This window comes from Rousettus aegyptiacus, unplaced genomic scaffold (genome assembly GCF_014176215.1).
Source record: "Rousettus aegyptiacus isolate mRouAeg1 unplaced genomic scaffold, mRouAeg1.p scaffold_m13_p_8, whole genome shotgun sequence".
NCBI classification, from domain to species: Eukaryota; Metazoa; Chordata; class Mammalia; order Chiroptera; family Pteropodidae; genus Rousettus; species Rousettus aegyptiacus.
The window spans coordinates 43,457,248-43,474,650 of NW_023416311.1; the positions used below are offsets into that span (position 1 = coordinate 43,457,248).

The 17,403-nt window shown below is 40.3% G+C and overlaps 1 long non-coding RNA gene across 3 annotated transcripts in view; it reads left to right on the forward strand.

Annotated features, from left to right (window-relative positions):
* Positions 1 to 17,403, forward strand: part of LOC118606530 — a 255,284-nt gene that overhangs the window by 156,812 nt on the left and 81,069 nt on the right. For all 3 annotated transcript variants that reach the window (XR_004952492.1, XR_004952493.1, XR_004952494.1), the window contains exon 3: positions 3,530 to 3,679. This is a non-coding gene — a long non-coding RNA (uncharacterized LOC118606530). The remainder of the gene's footprint in view (positions 1 to 3,529; positions 3,680 to 17,403) is intronic.

The window sequence follows — 17,403 nt, forward strand, 5'->3', positions numbered from 1 at the left end:
ACATCATCATCATTCTTGAGGTTCTGAGAGTACTGTTAAAGTTCATAGGTGATCTCGGAACTGATGACTGCAGTACACTGAGCCTTCAGTCAGGAACAACAATAACTAGCTGGTATTGACCAAAAGCTTTTTATGCTCTTAAGTTTTCTTCCAAACCCTTTACATGTGTGAGGTATCTAAACCTTACAATAGAACTTTGAGGTGGACACTAGGTCCTGTGTGGTTTTATCCCCAGTTTATAGACAAGAAAAATGAGGCATACGTTAGGTAACTTGTTCTAGAGGTCATATGTTTAGTAAGGATAGACTTAAGACGCAACTAAGGCCATGTGCTTACAGAACACATTGTGCCATATTGCCCTTTCTTAAGGAGGAAATGAACTTAATTTTTTTAAGTTCAAATTTCACTTGTCTGAATGCTAAGATTAATTTTTAAAATTAAACTGAAGGGTATATAATCTATTATGAAATAAAATAAAAATGAGATAGTTATTGGCAGTAACTTCTCACAGTATAGATCTGCACAGCTTTGGTTTACGTTTGTTTAGTAGTATTCAATAATCTAGTGATCCATCTAATGACATTTTCATGAGCAACAGGAGAACTGGGAGAGTAGCATAAGGATCAGTTGGTGAAGGTCTTTGTGTCACAGAGAAGGAATAGAGACAAGAGAGTGGAGAGCCCAGCAAGGGGTAGTAGGGAAGCGGAAGTCCAGATCCCTAGGGAAGGATGGCCAAGGAGGAGTGTGTTACTTTAAAAATTCAGAGATGAGAGTCAAGGTCACTGGTAATCTAAGAAGGGCCGAATGGACACGAGGTCAGGGAAACTACATAGGAAAGCTGAAATAGAAAGGAATCAAGGGACAAAGGGGCGGATAGATGCTGAGGTTCTATTGCATGAGCAGGACAGGGAACCCAGAAATGTGTGTAGAGGTCAGAACAAGGAGCATTTCAAAAGGAGGGCTGAGAAGTCAAAATCAGGTCAAAAGTCAGAGGTCAGCCTTGGCCAGCTTAAGTCTGAAACACATGATGAGGTGAATCAGAGCCCCGGACAGTTGGGCCCAGTGACCCTGCAAGGGACATGGGTGAGAGGCTGGTGCCAAACCAGATGAAGAGCTACCTGGTAGGACAGGAGGAGCAGATGAGGCATAAAGATGGGGAGTAGAGAAGCAAGAATAGTACCTTTTAAACATTTCTAGATAGAGCTGGAGACCTGGGAGCGAATTATCCCTTTGGGTGGGTGGGGGAAGGGAGTGAGGAGGAATAGATGGGTTCTTCAGTTACCCGGGAATTCTATTTTATGATTTACATGATTGCTTTATCTTTAACCAGAGCTATGTCTCTTAAAAAATTATTGCTTTTTTGCGAGGGGAGATGTTTAATGTTTCTTTTGTGTGTATGCAGTTAGATAGCTGATACTCATTCCCTGGGCAATATATGATCTGGAGAGGAGAAGGGAGTAAGTTTTGAGAGCTTCATGTAGCAAATTAGTGTTTGAAAAGGTGAGTAGGAATGATCTTTACCTTATGCTGGAGAAGAGATCATGAAAACATTTGAAAGACTTAACAGTTCAACTTTGATTCATCCGTTCAATGAATTGTGGTTGAACACTTACTATGTTCAGGACTCTGCTAACTATAGAAGTTATGACAATGAGAAAGACAGACAGAACCCCTGGACTCCTGGAGGTTACATTTATCTGCTAAGTTTGCCCAATAAGTCATCTTTTTGCTTTTGATGCCATTTAAAACTGAAACACTTCAGGATGTACTAAAGTTACATTTTTAAGCTCTGCACTAATCTGTCTGCCTGCCTGCCTGCCTGTTCGTCTGTCGAGACTACTCTCCTCTGAAAGTGAACGGCTCTGTTCTCATGAAGGGAGTGGCCATTCCTATTGTCAGTTATCTTGTAAAGAAACTGATCCTAAGACAAGAAATGAAAATAGGAAAGTAAACCCTTGACCACAAGGAAGAAAACGTTTCTCTGGGGTCTCAGGGTGAGCCTGGTTTCTAAGGGCACAGAGTCAAGAATACTCCCCTTGGTGGGAACAGGTTAGTTCCTGCCCAAGGAAGTAGCTCTTGGATTAGTCAGGGAGACACTTGGATGGACCTGCAGCTGCTGACTCTGAAAGTAGCCATTTCAATTACTTTGTTATGCAACCTTTAGTAGAAAAATTGTCAACAGTTGCCACTTGGTCTCTGATCTCTTTATAGGAAGTTACATTTGAGACAAAGCTATGAGGGCAGAGTGCCAATGGCCTCTTTACAGGGTTGAATAGTGACTTCCTCACCCCCTCAAATTCATGTTATTCCTAGAACCTCAGGATGTGACCTTAATCGGAAATAAGGTCATCGCAGATGTAATTACTTAAATTAAAATGGTCATACTCTGTAATCCAAAATGATTGGTATCCTTATAAGAGGAGAGGAAGAGGCACAGAGATGGAGGCAGACGTGGAGGGGAATGCCGTGGAAGATGAAGACAAAGGCAGAGGTTGGAATGATGTGTCTACAAGTCACAAGGATTGCCAGCAACCACTAGAAGCTACAAAGAGGCAAGGAAGGACTCTTCCCTAAAGCCTTCAGAGAGAGCAGAGCCCACCTGACACCTTGATTTTCAGACTTCTAGCCTCCAGAACTGTGAGAGAATAGATTTCTGTTGTTTTAAGCCATCCCCTTCCTGGTACTTTGTTACAGCAGTCCTAGGAAACCAACGCAGCCTCCTATTCACAAACGTTATTTACAGGTGCCTGGAACATACTGTTAAAATGATAGAAAGGGGATTGTATTCTTCTAAGAATCACGTGTTACATTTCTAAAAAAGGGGGGGACCTTACAATTGTAGTCTATGTTTTTAATGTAACTGTTGCAGGGATAATCTCACCTAAAACAAAGTATGACGTTATTTTTTCTCCCTATTTAAACTTAATTTTTATTTTATTCCAATGAGATGACAGAAACTTAATCTTGATCAAACTACCTTTATTTTCCCACACCTTAGAATTTATAGCTACATTTACAGCTACATACTGTGTGTAGTAAGTACTACGACGTGGAAGTGGGCAGAGCTGCATTCTTCCTGGCGCCATCTTCCCCTGCTGGGAACATCCATCCTCCCCTCTGGGCCTCAGTCCTTGGACTCTGGGGCTCAACATTGAGATTTCCTTGTTCCTTTGCTCCTCACCCTTCGCTCCAGGTCCTTGTTGCTCTTTGCTACTTTCAGACTGTGCTAGGAGGTAGGGATCTCTGGAATGTACTCTAAGGTGCTATTTTCTACACTCAAGTAAATAGCTACTCTCTCCCTCTAGGCTTGGGGATTGGCTAGAATAATTCTTTTTATCTCTTGTTTCTGTGGTCACCTTACTCCCATGTAGTTATGAGCGCAAGGTAGGAAAGGGGAAGGTGGAGTAATATTGGGGAGGAAATGTCAGTTAGTGTTTTAAAATACCGTATGTCCATGGTTCTCTTTCTAGAAAAATAATTACTAAACCTACCAAAAAAAAATCCTACCCAAGTACTCTTTCTTTTCTAGGTGACCCTCCTGTGTTCCTCCTACCCACCCACCTCACCGTGATTTGGGGCTCCATCCAGAATGTGTTCCTTCAGGACAGTAACTCCCACAGGCAAAGCAGCACCTGATCATGTAGGTGATGTAGTCTCTAGCTTCTCCAAAGTTGTGCAAGTAAGTGTGGCTGACGTTACTGCCTCCATCCTCTGGGGGTTGCTGCTTGTTCTCTCAGGAGGTTCTTCATCTTTCCAGGGCATTCCTGCCATGTCCAGGTTGCTCAGCTACCTGTGCTGGCAGAACTTCCTACCTGGGGTAAATATTTGTTGGGCGTCACATAACAGATATTGAGAAACTCGTTGCTTAAAGCAGTAAGCAAAGTGAGCTGGTCCCGAATGTAGACTGCAGCCCAGCTGCTTCCTTCTGAGAGTTAAGTGGCTGTCTCCGAGCTGCTCATGTCCGGCTCGAGTGGGGAGACAGGCTGAGGCAGCCTAGGTCTTTCCAGGTCCTGTGCAGCTCCACTCAGTGGACCCGCTCTGGTTTCCAAGATAGTTTTAAGTCCTCACTAGCATCTAGATCAGTAGCTTTGTGAGTGCAGTCTACGTGTAATGTCCATCTTTCCCTTGAGCAAAGCAAAAAGAATGGTTCGGGTGCCCTTAATTTCTTGGAAATTCTGAGACCGAGCAATAACCTTCATGGATTTGTGATGTTAGGAAGTGAGATGTTGGGAAAGCTGTAGATGAGAATCTCTCCTATTAGAGAAAAACATAGAACTTGAGCAATTGGGGGCTGATGGGTTGGGGTGAGAAAGAATAAATTCTTTCTGTCCTCAGCCCAGGTGGTAAAGTTCCCAGTAAAGGCTTATAAGCAATGGATTAAGCAGTTAATGGGTTAACTAATAGAAGAACCTGGGGAGGAGTCCAGATATACCAGCCATTAGGGCCAAGGTGTATTATAGCATCAGAATCCTGTCCTTTTGAAACCTGATCATTCAAAGATCATTCCATAGTTGCTCTATTTCTTTTCTTTTGGGGGATCTTTTTTTAGATACCAGATACTTTCTTTTGCATAGCTAACTGGTACTAAGGGAACTAAGAAAACACATTTGTGTCCTCACTTGAACCAGAGTTAAAAAAGCTTTCTCTCTTCCTTGGTGGTGGGCATGGTGACAGCATCAAGAATCAAAGATAAAGGGCCATGGGGATGGAGGAGGAAATTGGAGTTTCTCATATACCACATTTGTATATTTTTGTTTCTGTAGATCCCATTTTTGCTGAAGTCTTAAAGGGTTGGTGGTTTGATTTCAGGAGGCACAGAAATTCCTTCCAAGTTATAATACTAAGGAGAAGTCAGAAGTATGCTGGGCATGTCAGATTTGGCCCAGCCCCAGGGCAGAACCGTTTACCTTAGGGGACCTTATCTGGTTAGGGCAAGTCCTGATCAACTGCTGCGAGTGATCTTCCCACTCACTCTGAAGTGTGAGGCTTAGCTTACTTGGCTTTGGGTCTTAACAGAAGGATAGAATCCAGGACTGGCACTGACTGTCAAGAGGACTTGGCTTCCTTGGCAGAGCCAGCTACACGGTTGGTGTACGATTTGACCTTTTAGCTGGCATGGGCATGCTAATGTGGGGTCTTAGATACCAGATATCTATATTTTTTAAATGTCTGTAAGCAGTTTTTTTTTCTCCCCCTGTACCAAATATTTAAGAGGAAACATTCTTCTGAAATAGTAAAATAAAAATTTTTAAAGGAGGGAGAAAATTTTTATTGTTTGGTAGAAAAGAAGAAGCTAATGTGAAAGTTTGCATTTGGAGAAAAGTGCTTATCTTTTAGAAGAAATATGTGTGGATCCTATTTTGCAACTAATTGGGCACATCTAAGTCTAAACTTAGACACTTTGAACTACTCAGATGATAGATGTTAGCTGTACCTCCGTAGGATGGTTGCGTTATTTTGAGTATAGTGTTGAACTATTTTGATCATTCATGCTAATGCGTTCATTCAGTGTGTTGTTATGAACCCTTTCTCATCCACACTCATGTTTTCCTGTATTCTGAATAAAATTTATGTCCCAAGAAATGCTTATAGGTATTTTTGGGGGCAGGGAGAAGTAACGTGGAGGAGACAGTCCATAGTCACCCTCAATTTGAGAAATTCTGGATTAAATAAAAATTAAACAAATGTCTTTTCAGAAAGATTTCTCCAAAGTATTTAATATGCTCTTTCTATATCTTAATCGCTACCTCCCCCCAGTCCTTTTTGGGTAGAATATCTGTTAATATTATTCAGGATACTTTTTCTGTAAGAAAGTTTGGGAAACACTATTTGATTCTAAGAAGACAACGAGCTGTAATCGGTTTAATCATAACCAGAGGGATTCAGCAGTTGCTTGTGAAAGTGAAGCCCTGGAACAACTGTTATCTCCTTTTTCAGAAGGCCTTGTGAGAAACACATTTATTTGTTTCGGGTAACATTACATAATCTTTTAAAGGAGGAAAACAGATCATGGAGGACCCTGCAATTTTCTGGTTTTAGGAAGGAGTGTTTTAGAACATTTTATCGATCAATATACCTTTGTGTGAAAAGAATACAGAACCAAATCTTAGAAAGTGTCTTTGTTATCTATTGTTTAATAACAGTTTTACCAACATGTAGCAGGTTAAAACAACAGGTATATATCAGCTCACAATTTCCACAAGTCAGAAATTTAGGAGTGACTTAGCCGAATTAATCTAAGAGTCTGATATCAAGTTGCAGTCAGGATTTAGGCTGCAATATTCTTATTTTTTAATTTCTTTTATTTTATTAGTTTCAAGTATACAGTACATTGGTTAGACATTTATACAGTTTATAAAACAATCCCTCTCATTGCTCTGTCTCTCCTCTGGCTCTCCACCTAGCCATTACATTAATGCTGACTGCATTCCCTATACTGTGCTCCCCATCCCCGTGACCATCAATCAACTACTAATTTATGCTCTTTAACCCTTCACTCCATTTTCCCAGTCCTCCAACCCCACTCCCCTCTGGCCATCACCAGATTGTCTTCTATATTTGTGAGTCTGTTTTTGATTAGTTTGTTCTTTCTGTTCCTTAGGTTCCACATAAAAGCGAAATCATATGGTATTTATCTTTCTCTTTCTGACTTACTTCACTCAGCAGAATAACCTCTAGGTCCATCTATGTTGTTGCAAATGGTAGGATTTCATTTTTAATGGCTGAATTATATTCCATTGTATATATGAACCATAACTTCTTTATCCAATCATCTATTGATGGGCATTTAGGTTGTTTCCATATCTTGGCTATTGTGAATTGTAGGCTGCAATAGTCTTAAGGCTTGACTCGAGTGGAAGTTCTACTTCTAATATGGCTCATCTACATGTCTATTGGCAGTGAACTCTGCTCCTCAGCACTTGGAACTTTCTTTAGCCTACTTTTGTGTCCTCATGACATGACATCTGGTTTCACCTACCTTGAGTGATCCAAGTGAGTAATCTAAGTGAGTGAAGAGAAAGCCATAGTGCCTTTTCAAGACTTAGTCTCTGAAGTTATATATTATCACTTCTGCTTTATTCTGTTTGAGAGAAGTGAGTCACTAAGTCCAGCTCTCACTCAAGGGAAGATATTTAGGCATCATCTCTTATAAGGAAGAGAATCATTGATGTATTTGAAAGCCTCCACAGAAAGTTTAAATAAAAGGGACATGAGAAAAAGGGGAAAGATAGGGCAGTGCCTGGATTATTTATTTCAGCATCTCATTGCCATCATCAAGGATCTGAGTTCTTTCCATCTTCTGTTCTGCCATAATTGGTACCTTGGTTTTGTGTTCAGTTCCTAACATATCTGCAAAATGATTGTACAAATACTGGTTATCTTGTCCAGTCACAACAAAATCCAGCAAGACAAATAGATTGTGTCTGCCTTGTGATATGAGTTTTGAGTAAGGAAACCTTTTCTAGAAACCCTCAATGGCTTCCTGTCTTGAGTTCCTTATCATAACTACATTACATATTCAAGGCTAAACCAATCATAGGCAAAAGACGTGGGATTACCATGAATGACTTTCATAGATAAAGATATATTCCTGAGCTAGGGTTGCTGGGGTGGATGCTAAAACAAATTAGAGCTCCCTTTACAAGGAAGAAAGAGAAATGGATACTGAGTTGATGATAAATGGGTAGCTAGCTGTGGATCTTCAACCTCCTTACATAATGATCTTCTAGTCACCATGCCATGTGTACAAGGCAATGTCACCTCTTTTGTGGAATATAAAAGCTCACACTTCAGACAGAAAATTAAGTCTAGAGAACCCCTCAGTAGCTCTTGATATAAAATTCATTCTATTTCAAAGATGTGGAAAAAAATCAGAAACTATAACCTCAAAATACATCTTTAACAATATTCGGTGATGGTGGAAGAGAGGGGTTAGATATTAAATGAAATTCACCACTTACATGGGAGCCATGATAACATCTGGGATGAAGTGAAGGGGATGATACTTCTTTTCATTTGTTGGAACAGATAAGAGTGAAATTTGTCATTTGTCCTAACGGGAGCCTAACATTTAAAGAGAAGTCTTGAGCCATGTATTAAATGGCCTGGTACTGAATTGGATGTCTTATATTTTATTTCCCCATTGTTTCATATCCCTTGCCTCCTCCGTGCTCTTAATAAATTAGAGCCCTGTATAAGGCAGGTGATTGAGGGCCATAGGGCTTGTTGCCTCTCTGTACTCCTGAGACCTATAGAGCTATGTAGGGTGATTTCAGCATTGCTCACCCAAAGTGTGTCTCCCCAGCATTTTCTCATGTTTCAACTTTACTTTCTTTTAGTCATTTCATGGAGTTTTTACAATTGCTGGATAATTGCCTGAAGAAAATTCAGGAGAATAGAAGGGAGAAGAAAATGCAAAAATAATCTGCCTGTTTTAGTAGGAAAACTAAACTTGTTTAATCCAAAGGAATTTGGTTAGATGCTTTGCACTTAATAGGTGTTCACTTAACTATTCATTCACTTCCTTAGCTTTGAGTGTATCTGAGGGCTTTAATTTTCTGTTGTTCAGGGGGCAAATGAATGATTGGGAGTGGAGAATATTGTTTGTCACATAGGAATTTCCTTGACGAATTGAGTAACATAGAAGTTCCATTGTACAGATTTAATTCCTTAAGGATTTTACCTGTCCTGAAAATTCTTAAAGGTCACTGTGCAGATTTCTCATTTCCTACTGAATGCTGTGTTGGTCACACACATGTTAAGAGAAAGAGAGGAAGATTTCTTTTTAAAGTCAGTTTGACAATAATCAGGAAATCTAGATTAAAAGTATCTCAATGTAAGGAAAAGTGTCACCTACTATATCATACTGGCCCTGATTGGCTCAAACTCTACATATAAAACATATAATTATTATATATATATATCCTAATGGAAAGTATGCACATGATGATATAAAGAGCACCAAGTTAGATATGCTCTAAGAATAGGTGTATTAAAAAAAAAACATACCCCAGAGGGTACTTGAAGATTTTCCGGTGAGTATGTGAGTTGGGATTATTTTAAGGAATAAACTTTCATTCTTTAACTTCTAAATGTATTCATTCCTAAATTGGCCACCTAAGAAGGTGCCTGTGGTCTGTGGGTTCTCTCTTCCCACCTCCCCTTTTACAGCTGCCTTCCTCCCACTTCACTCATCCTAAATTTGACCATGATGCATTGCTCAGGACTTAACCATCAGGGTGCCAAAAGGACAATTTAAGACTTCACAGCTCATAAGGGAGCGACCTTTTGACTTTTTAACTATTTGAATTTATGATAAAAATTCTAGATGTTTACTTAAAAAGCTGTGTAGTAAGTAGTTTTCAAAATTCTTTTCAAGGGTACATGAGCAAAAATATTTGAAGACTACCACTCTAGAATGCCGATTTATCTCTCTCAGGGTGGGGAGGAACAGAAATAGTCCATGGCAAAGTTATCAAGTGAAAAAGCCTCTGGCATTCATTTCTCTTCATCCCTGCACTCTGCCTTTCTCCTGGAATTTGCGCAGAAGTTTTTGGCAGCCACGCTTCCCCAGTCCAGGTCCCCCAGAGCTCCAGACTTTTCCCCTGTTCCCTGCAGTCTGTCCCATTCTGGGTTTCATTCCCTTGGAACCCTGACCTACAAGAACAGGAATCAAATCATTCACATTTATTTTATTTTTTTTAAGATCCCACTGGATTTTATAATGTACATTGGTCTTTCTTATTTGACTGCCCATCATGTGATTTGGAAATTTTCCCATTTTTTTGGATCTAGATTGGATGCTTAGCCTATCTCCCACGATCAAACATGAATGTTCCAGTTGTTACCTTTACTAACACCTCATAGTTACACATATGTCACTTGTAAGCACTTAATAAGTAGTAACTCATTTAATCCTCAAACTGCCTTGTGAAGCAGGTACTACTATTATCAAATTGATATAGTTGAGGAAACTGAAGCACAGAGAGAAAGTAACTTGCTATGGTCACAAAGCAGGTAATTAGAAGGGACAAGATTTGAACCAAAGGAATATGACTCCAGAGTCTAAACTCTTAAGTCACCATGCAAATGCACATGGCCCTAGTTCAAATAGTCAGATATCGTCAGCGCTGAGCTGATCAGAAGGGAAGGTTTCAGTGTTGAGACACCCAGTTGGAAGAATGCACAAGGGGGCAACATGAGAATGAAATGGCAGGCACCAAGTTTATTGTGGGGAGTGCGCTTCTACTGTGAGGAGTGCAGTTCTACTGCAAGAAGCTCATTTCTGCTTCTGCTCTTCTTCTGCTCCCTTTCTTGTCCTCCCCTTCTGCTCCCCAGGGGACCACATGGCTCCACATATGTCAGAGTACTATAGTGGCATTCAACCACACATGCGTAATACAATAAGCTGAATTATGTTACATATTTTAGGCACAGGCGCCCTACTACTCTAATGTAACATTCTAAATCCAGGGTCTTATTCCTAGCCGCGAGCCTGGGTCACAGCCAGACCTGAGACCAGCCAGACCTGGGACACACAGATATAATCACTGTAGACTTATTCAAGAGCTAGTGCTTCAGAAAAGCAGAGATAGGACACCACCTGGGACTTGGGAGGGCCACTGCAGCTGCAATATGGACTTTCCCAGGGTAACAATGGCAGTGATGGCCAGTGACAGTGACTGGGGTTCAGGGCTGCCTCATGGTGCAGGCCACATACAGTTCAACCTGGAGTGCCGGCAGGAACAGCTGTGGACCACTACTGGGATGTGACCCTGGACTTGCAACTCTCAACTTGGTTCTCTCTCCCTCCTGGTAGTCCTGGGAAAGCTCTTAATTTGTGCTCCCTCGTTTGCTTGCTTGTACACTCGCCCCCCCCCCCCCACCACCACGTGCTCTCTCTCTCTTTCTCTCTCTCATTGATGTACTATAAAACTCTATATAGTTGTACTTATCACTACATACTGTGTATATAATAATATACAGCTCCTATATATCATATCAGCCAGAATAGGCTTCTATTGCTTGTAACTAAGGACCTTAGTGGTAAGCTTTTAAAGATAAGGAGTGAGTGCTTCTTTATGTTTGTATCTTTCTTGGCTTCCAGCATAAAGGCCCTGCATGGAGCAGATGATCAAAACACATTTATTATGTGAATAATGAGCTGATGCACAACAAGGTGTTGGTGGATGATAATGACTTATAGGGACAGTGCTTCTAGTAATATCAGCATTTAGATGCAAGCTCTTAATGTCCTGAGGCACTGGTCATATCCCACTAATGGGCCCTGAAATCAATTTAGTTGATTGCTGCTGGCATTTAAAAAATGAAATAGACTCAATTATAATAGAAAACAATGGAAACTAGAGTGCATTACAGATGGAACAAGTACTATTTCACAAAGTGTTTTGATTGTGTTTATGTGTTTTGCATGCATGTGCATGTGTGGGCATAAATTGGGTTGTGGTGTTATTACAGGCCAAAAATTTCTAGAAACTGTGGCCATAGGGTAGATGTGACTAATGGTCAGTATGTCCCATCTCCTGGCAGAGTAGCAGAGGGAAGGATTGGGAGACAGTGAGTGTCCTGAATTGTCTCAATGACTGTCTGCCCCACAAAACATGAGGCAGACCCAAGAAACACATGAGTATTCACTCACACAGTTGTTAGGTGGAAAGAGAAGACCATGATTCAATTTAACCTCCCGCTCACTCCCTTCCACACGTGTATCTTTTTTAGGCAAGACAGAGTACTTTTCAATCATCCATTCAGAATAGAAGGTAGCTACACCTGTGTGAAAAGCTAGTAAGACTTGTAAATTGGTGTGCTTAAATGTCTGTTCTCAGGTAAATTTTCCATATTATATAGTTACTAGTGTATTTTCAAATGTAAAAGATTTACAACGTATCAACGTATCTGTATTTCATAAACCTGTCTTTTTTCTACTCCATTTTTATTCACATGTGCACTTTACAATTTAAACATATGTGTGTGTGTGCGTGTGCATGTGTGTATGAGAGAGAGAGAGAGAGAGAGAGAGAGAGAGAGAGAGAGAGAGAGATGAAAGGGCATGCTTAAGTGATCAGTCTTACATATTTGACCTATGCGTCCTTGGGCACAGCTTCCTGAAATTTGGGAAGGCTGTTTGCAGTGAGAGAATTAGGGTAGGTGCCAAGAGAAACACACACACACACACACGCATGCACCCACGCACGCACGCACAAGATACCAAACCACTACATGTAAGAGACATGGAGGTGTGGTGCAGAGAGAAGCAGCAGGACCCAAATGCACTAGAGCTCCGGTCCCCAAGGCAGTGCTGCGCTCTGTTTCTGTGTGTGATTGCCTTTTGCAGTCTTTACTCAGACTACTCCAGGCATTTTTTATTTGGGCTAGTGTCTTAGGTCAGGTTCCCTAAAGGCTGACTGTGAGATGAGAATCATGTGCAAGCAATGTATTAAGGAAGCACTCCCAGGACAGGCTGAAAGGAAGTGGAGAAAGTGCTGCGTAAGGTGCATGTCATGTAGTCTATGGAGGGTAGCTTCAGTCTCAGAGCTCTCTTGACCTGAGACCAAAAAGCTGGACTTCCATTGTCCTGCACCATCAGTCATCAGCTTAGGGCCACCCCGGGGGCATGTAAACTCCAGTTTTTTGTGTGCACAGCTCAGAAGCCTAAGGGAGTCCTCAAGAGAAAAGTCAGTGAAGAGGCCCCGGAAAGCATAGCACAACAAAGAAAGCAGAAAGGCACCCAAAAATGGTCAAAGGGATCTAAGGACATCAGGCTAGCTTTATAGCATTGATGATAGCTGGTTTGAGTGACTGTGCCTACAAGTAAAAGGACTTTTATCAATGCATAGACATGGTTCAAGAGACCAAATAAAAGAGAAGAGCAGGATTTTTATAAAAATGGAAAGATATCCCCCTGAGAGCAACTTTGGAGCACATTCCTAAGTTTATATTAGAGAAAGTTGCACATTTAATCTTTTTAAGCTTCTCTGACCACCTCAGATGGGCATGTTCCACCTTAAAGATCTATTTTGCAAGCAGAGGGAGAGATGCTGAGAACCTCTTTCTGCATAAGTACTTCAGCCAGAGACCTACCAGGCATCATACTTAAATGGCTCTTTATGGCAGTCCTTGGATCTGAGGTTAGATGTGTCCCTTAGCTTAGTGCCTACTTCTGTACATGTCATTTACATTTCAATTTTTTTTTGCTGTCGATGAACTCAAATCTAAAAGTACCAGTGACCACCAGGTAATCTTACTGTCTGAACCCTAATGATTGTAGCATTTCCTTTACTCTCTAATTCAAGCTGGGTATGCTTTTAGTTTAAAGTACATTTGTGGCTTGACTTGAATTTAAGTTTCCCTCATCCATCATTAGGTAACTTTAAAGCTGATGATATCTCTTCTACTTGCCTTACCCTCTCCTACCTTATCAGTCTTTTGTAATAACAGCACCGTCCCTATAATCAGAGCCAATGATGGAAAAAAAGATAGAACTGAACAATCACCCCTTTTCTCTTGTGAAGTGAGAAAGCCTGTTTCACCACCCATCCTTCCCTTACACCCTATTATCCTATTAGTTCTTTTGGCTTCTAGTTCTATATATCTTCTGATTGTCTATTGTCCTCGTTTTAAGTCCTTGTCATGTAGGACCCTGAACTACAGACTCATTCCCCTGTTAATCTGGGAAGATGCGCATTTAAATCTTCTTAAATTTCTTTTTCCCCCATCAAACTTTACCATTTACTTATCCTGCATTCTATTTATACAAGGTCATTTTTTCTGCTAAGAGATATATTGATGCTCTTTTCCACTGGTCTGTGGTACTAGATTAATAATAACATGCAAATTACCCATCTTCTGAAAACATTGGCAAATTTTAAGAGAAGTATTTTTATGACTCCTTCAATAATGAGGCAGTGTGATGTAGTAAGAAAAGTGAAGTCCTGGATTTGAAAGAATTAAAGTGACACTGGATTGAATCCATCTCTCCTTCGTATTCTCTACTTACTTAACTTCTCCAAGCCTGCCTAACCTGTCTTTACACAACTGTGAAAAGAAGATACTAACACTTATCTTCCACATTTTTGAGGCTATTTAATTAAAAATTATAAAGAGTTCCTAGGTTAGTGTCTGATAGAATGTAGCAAATACATTAACAATATGTTAAATAAGCCACTCAAATATTTCTTAGACACTCTGTACGGAAAGAAAGATACAAGTGGCATCTCTTAAATTAGACTCCAGTTGTGTACCAAGCCAGCTCTTCTCTAGTCTCATCAACCAGCTGATTATGTATTCATATGTTTATTAACTTTTTATGTACTTATTAGGTGCTAAAGGCTGGGCTGGGTACTTTGAGAGATACAAAGATACATTATACATAGTCCCATGCTGGCTTATTATTGATCGTGTTCAAAAAGAAAAAAAAAAAAAGTCTAGGTATTTTGGATGTTGGAAAGGCAAGAAAGAGAAGATCTCAATCCTCTGAAGTTTGTCTATGGAAGTTCAGAGCCAAAGAAGAGAGACAAATCTATACCTCTCTGGGAAGTTAAGGAAGAGATCATTTTCAGATACATAGAAAGAACAGATTATGAGTCAAGCTCCATAATCTCTCTCTAGGGTCAGTGTATGGACATAATAGATGTGCAACAGCCAGTAGTAGTCAAGGGCATCAGAAGAACAGGGGAAGGAGCAAGGTGCTTAGTGAATGAAATGAGGAGGCTCAACGAGTAAACCCATGTGCACTTAAAATGTGACCAGCAGACCCTTGCTCATCTTACCAGTGTGGGTTCGGTCACTTGTGGGAACCATGCCAGACTGGATGAGGAAGTCAGAGAGAAGAGCACATTGAATGGTAGGATGAGGCTGGAGAGTATTGCCATAGCAACTTATACCAGTTCATTAGCTGGGGAGAAATATTGACGTGTAATGACTGTTCTAACTTAAACATTGGATAACATAGCATAAAATTAGTAATCTCAGAGAAGCTAAGTATACTAGATTTACATCTTTACAAGGTAAATGGTGCAGTGCTTACCATTTGAATGCCGGAGACTGAAAGACTGGAGATTATATTTTGTCCTTGACACCTATCACTGTGTACTTTTGGACAAATTATTTAGCCTCCCCACAACTTAGCTCTGAGTCTGTAAAGTGAGGGCAAAGACTAGTATTTGCTTATGGATGATTCTAGACACTAAATGAAAGGCTCTGCACAGGGCTTGGCACATAGTGAGTAGACAATGAGTATGAGCTGTTCTGGGTCTGGATGTTACATGTCTGCCTAGAGGTCTCCTCAAGCTTAGGCAAGCTGTCATATGGTTGTGCCTATTTTTATGTCTTTAGCCACTCATAAAAATAACTTTTAGACCTTACGACCGAAGCCAAAGAGAAGTCAAGTTGAGCCTGAAGAGTGAAGAATGGTAGCATATTTATGAGTCACTTAATCTCTTTGGCATCTCCTTTTCTCTCCTATTTGTGAATTATTTGTGGGATCTGTACTTCTAGGAAGAAGTCCAAACACATCGCTAGCTCACTCAGGCTCCAGGAGGGTTCCTCTAAGGCCCAGAAGGATTTTTGCCACATAGTAGGATTTGTCTTGATGAATGGTGTTGTAAATGTGGATAATGCCAATGCAGATATTTGGTATTTATTGGGTTGAATTAGCAAATAGGTAATGTTTCTGGGAAATTGTATAAGTAAAAACATTCATCAATTTACTCAGAAAATTTACTGAGCAGCTCTTGTGTGGCAGACACTGCTTTGTGCCCTGGAGATGTTCAGAACAGTGGGTGCAGGGGTGATCTCTAACATACTTAACAGCTAGTGTCATATGAGTAATTATCAGAACTGACGCTGGTGATGGTAGATCAGTGTCCCAGAGCTGTTCTTCTCTGCCAGGTGCTGTCCCCCTGAAACATCTAGGACCAAGAAGAGGCTAGGGTAGTAGGGGATCATTTGGGGGATATACTACAGTAGCTATATAAACTAGTCAAAAATAATAATTTAATATTTGGAAACCTGTGTTTTAAAAAGCTGGGCATACTAATGCATTCTGGCAGTGAACAAAACAGACCAGGTCCCTTCCTCATGAGGCTTTCTTTTTTGGGGGTTACTCCAATGACATCAAAGGGTTTATCTCCTGGAAGAGCTTTGAGTCTCTTGTAGTCACAGAGGCCAAGTTCCTTAGCTCCATAGCCCGGGGCCTTGATAGTACCAAATAACGTCATCCCTAAACCTATACTTGGCAAGCAATTCTATCCTTAGGATCTTTCATATTTTTTTTTTGAATCTTATCTTAGATATTTATAATTTATTGTAAGTTTCTCCTGGAGAAAGCCAATTATAATAAGTATGTGGGTCCTTCTGAGCTGTTCAGTTCTTAAGGTCCTTCTGGTTATGAGGACACTGCTACCAGTCACACATCGTAAAGACAGCAGCCAATTAATTCTTACACGTCGACCCTCCATGATGTTCCTAGTGAGAATTCTTATTATAGACAAAAAAAAAAAAAAAAGTGTTTTAAATTATCCAGTAGAGAAGTTAAGTGGCAAGTTTTTTCTTCAATATATATTTATAAAAACTTACAATGATCCATGTCAGAAACTAAAATGAATGTTATTCTTTGGCATCCAGCGTGAAAATTCAGGGAGATATGTGGATAATCAGAAGTGCAGATGGTTAAACCAGGGTACAATCACGGTAAATTTGGCTAGCTGAGGATATTTGAATTTAAGGAAATGGAAGAGATAACATCACTCTAGTCCACAACAAATTCAGTAATTTATATTCTCTTATAACTGTGCATTTTATAACAGTAAATTATATGGTACCTGCCTGAGACTTACTAATCAAGTCAGTCTTATACATGGAAAGAGAGAAAGAAATCACAGTTAAAGTTGTGGTCCAGGCATTTATTCATAACTACCTGCTTAATCCACAAAAGGAGGAATTTATGGTGGGAGCTGCAAGGATGATAACGCAGCGACGGCAGAGCAATCCGTATCCCGTTGTGCCGCTTGTGTTCATGGCAAAACTGTCAGATGAATTGTTACTGCTAGATTGTTATCTGGTGTTGACAGGAAAGGCTAAGAGAACACAGCTAAGTGCTGAGGCTCTGGGTGGTATTTTGTATTAGAAAATGAAAACTTTGACATGTAGATGGGATACGTTTGATGCGCAAGCCATTACAAAAGGATAAATGGGATTCACACAAAAATACTTTTTTGATGTAACCTCAGTTCTCTTTTGGGAGATTTTTAGATCATGAAGACTTAGAAGCTGCTTAGACTAGAAGTAGGTTTGATTTTCACGGGGAGACAAATTTATCACTTCAGTCCATTTATCAGTGATATCTTGTGCTGCTAAATATAGTGGTAGAGAAGCTGATCATAT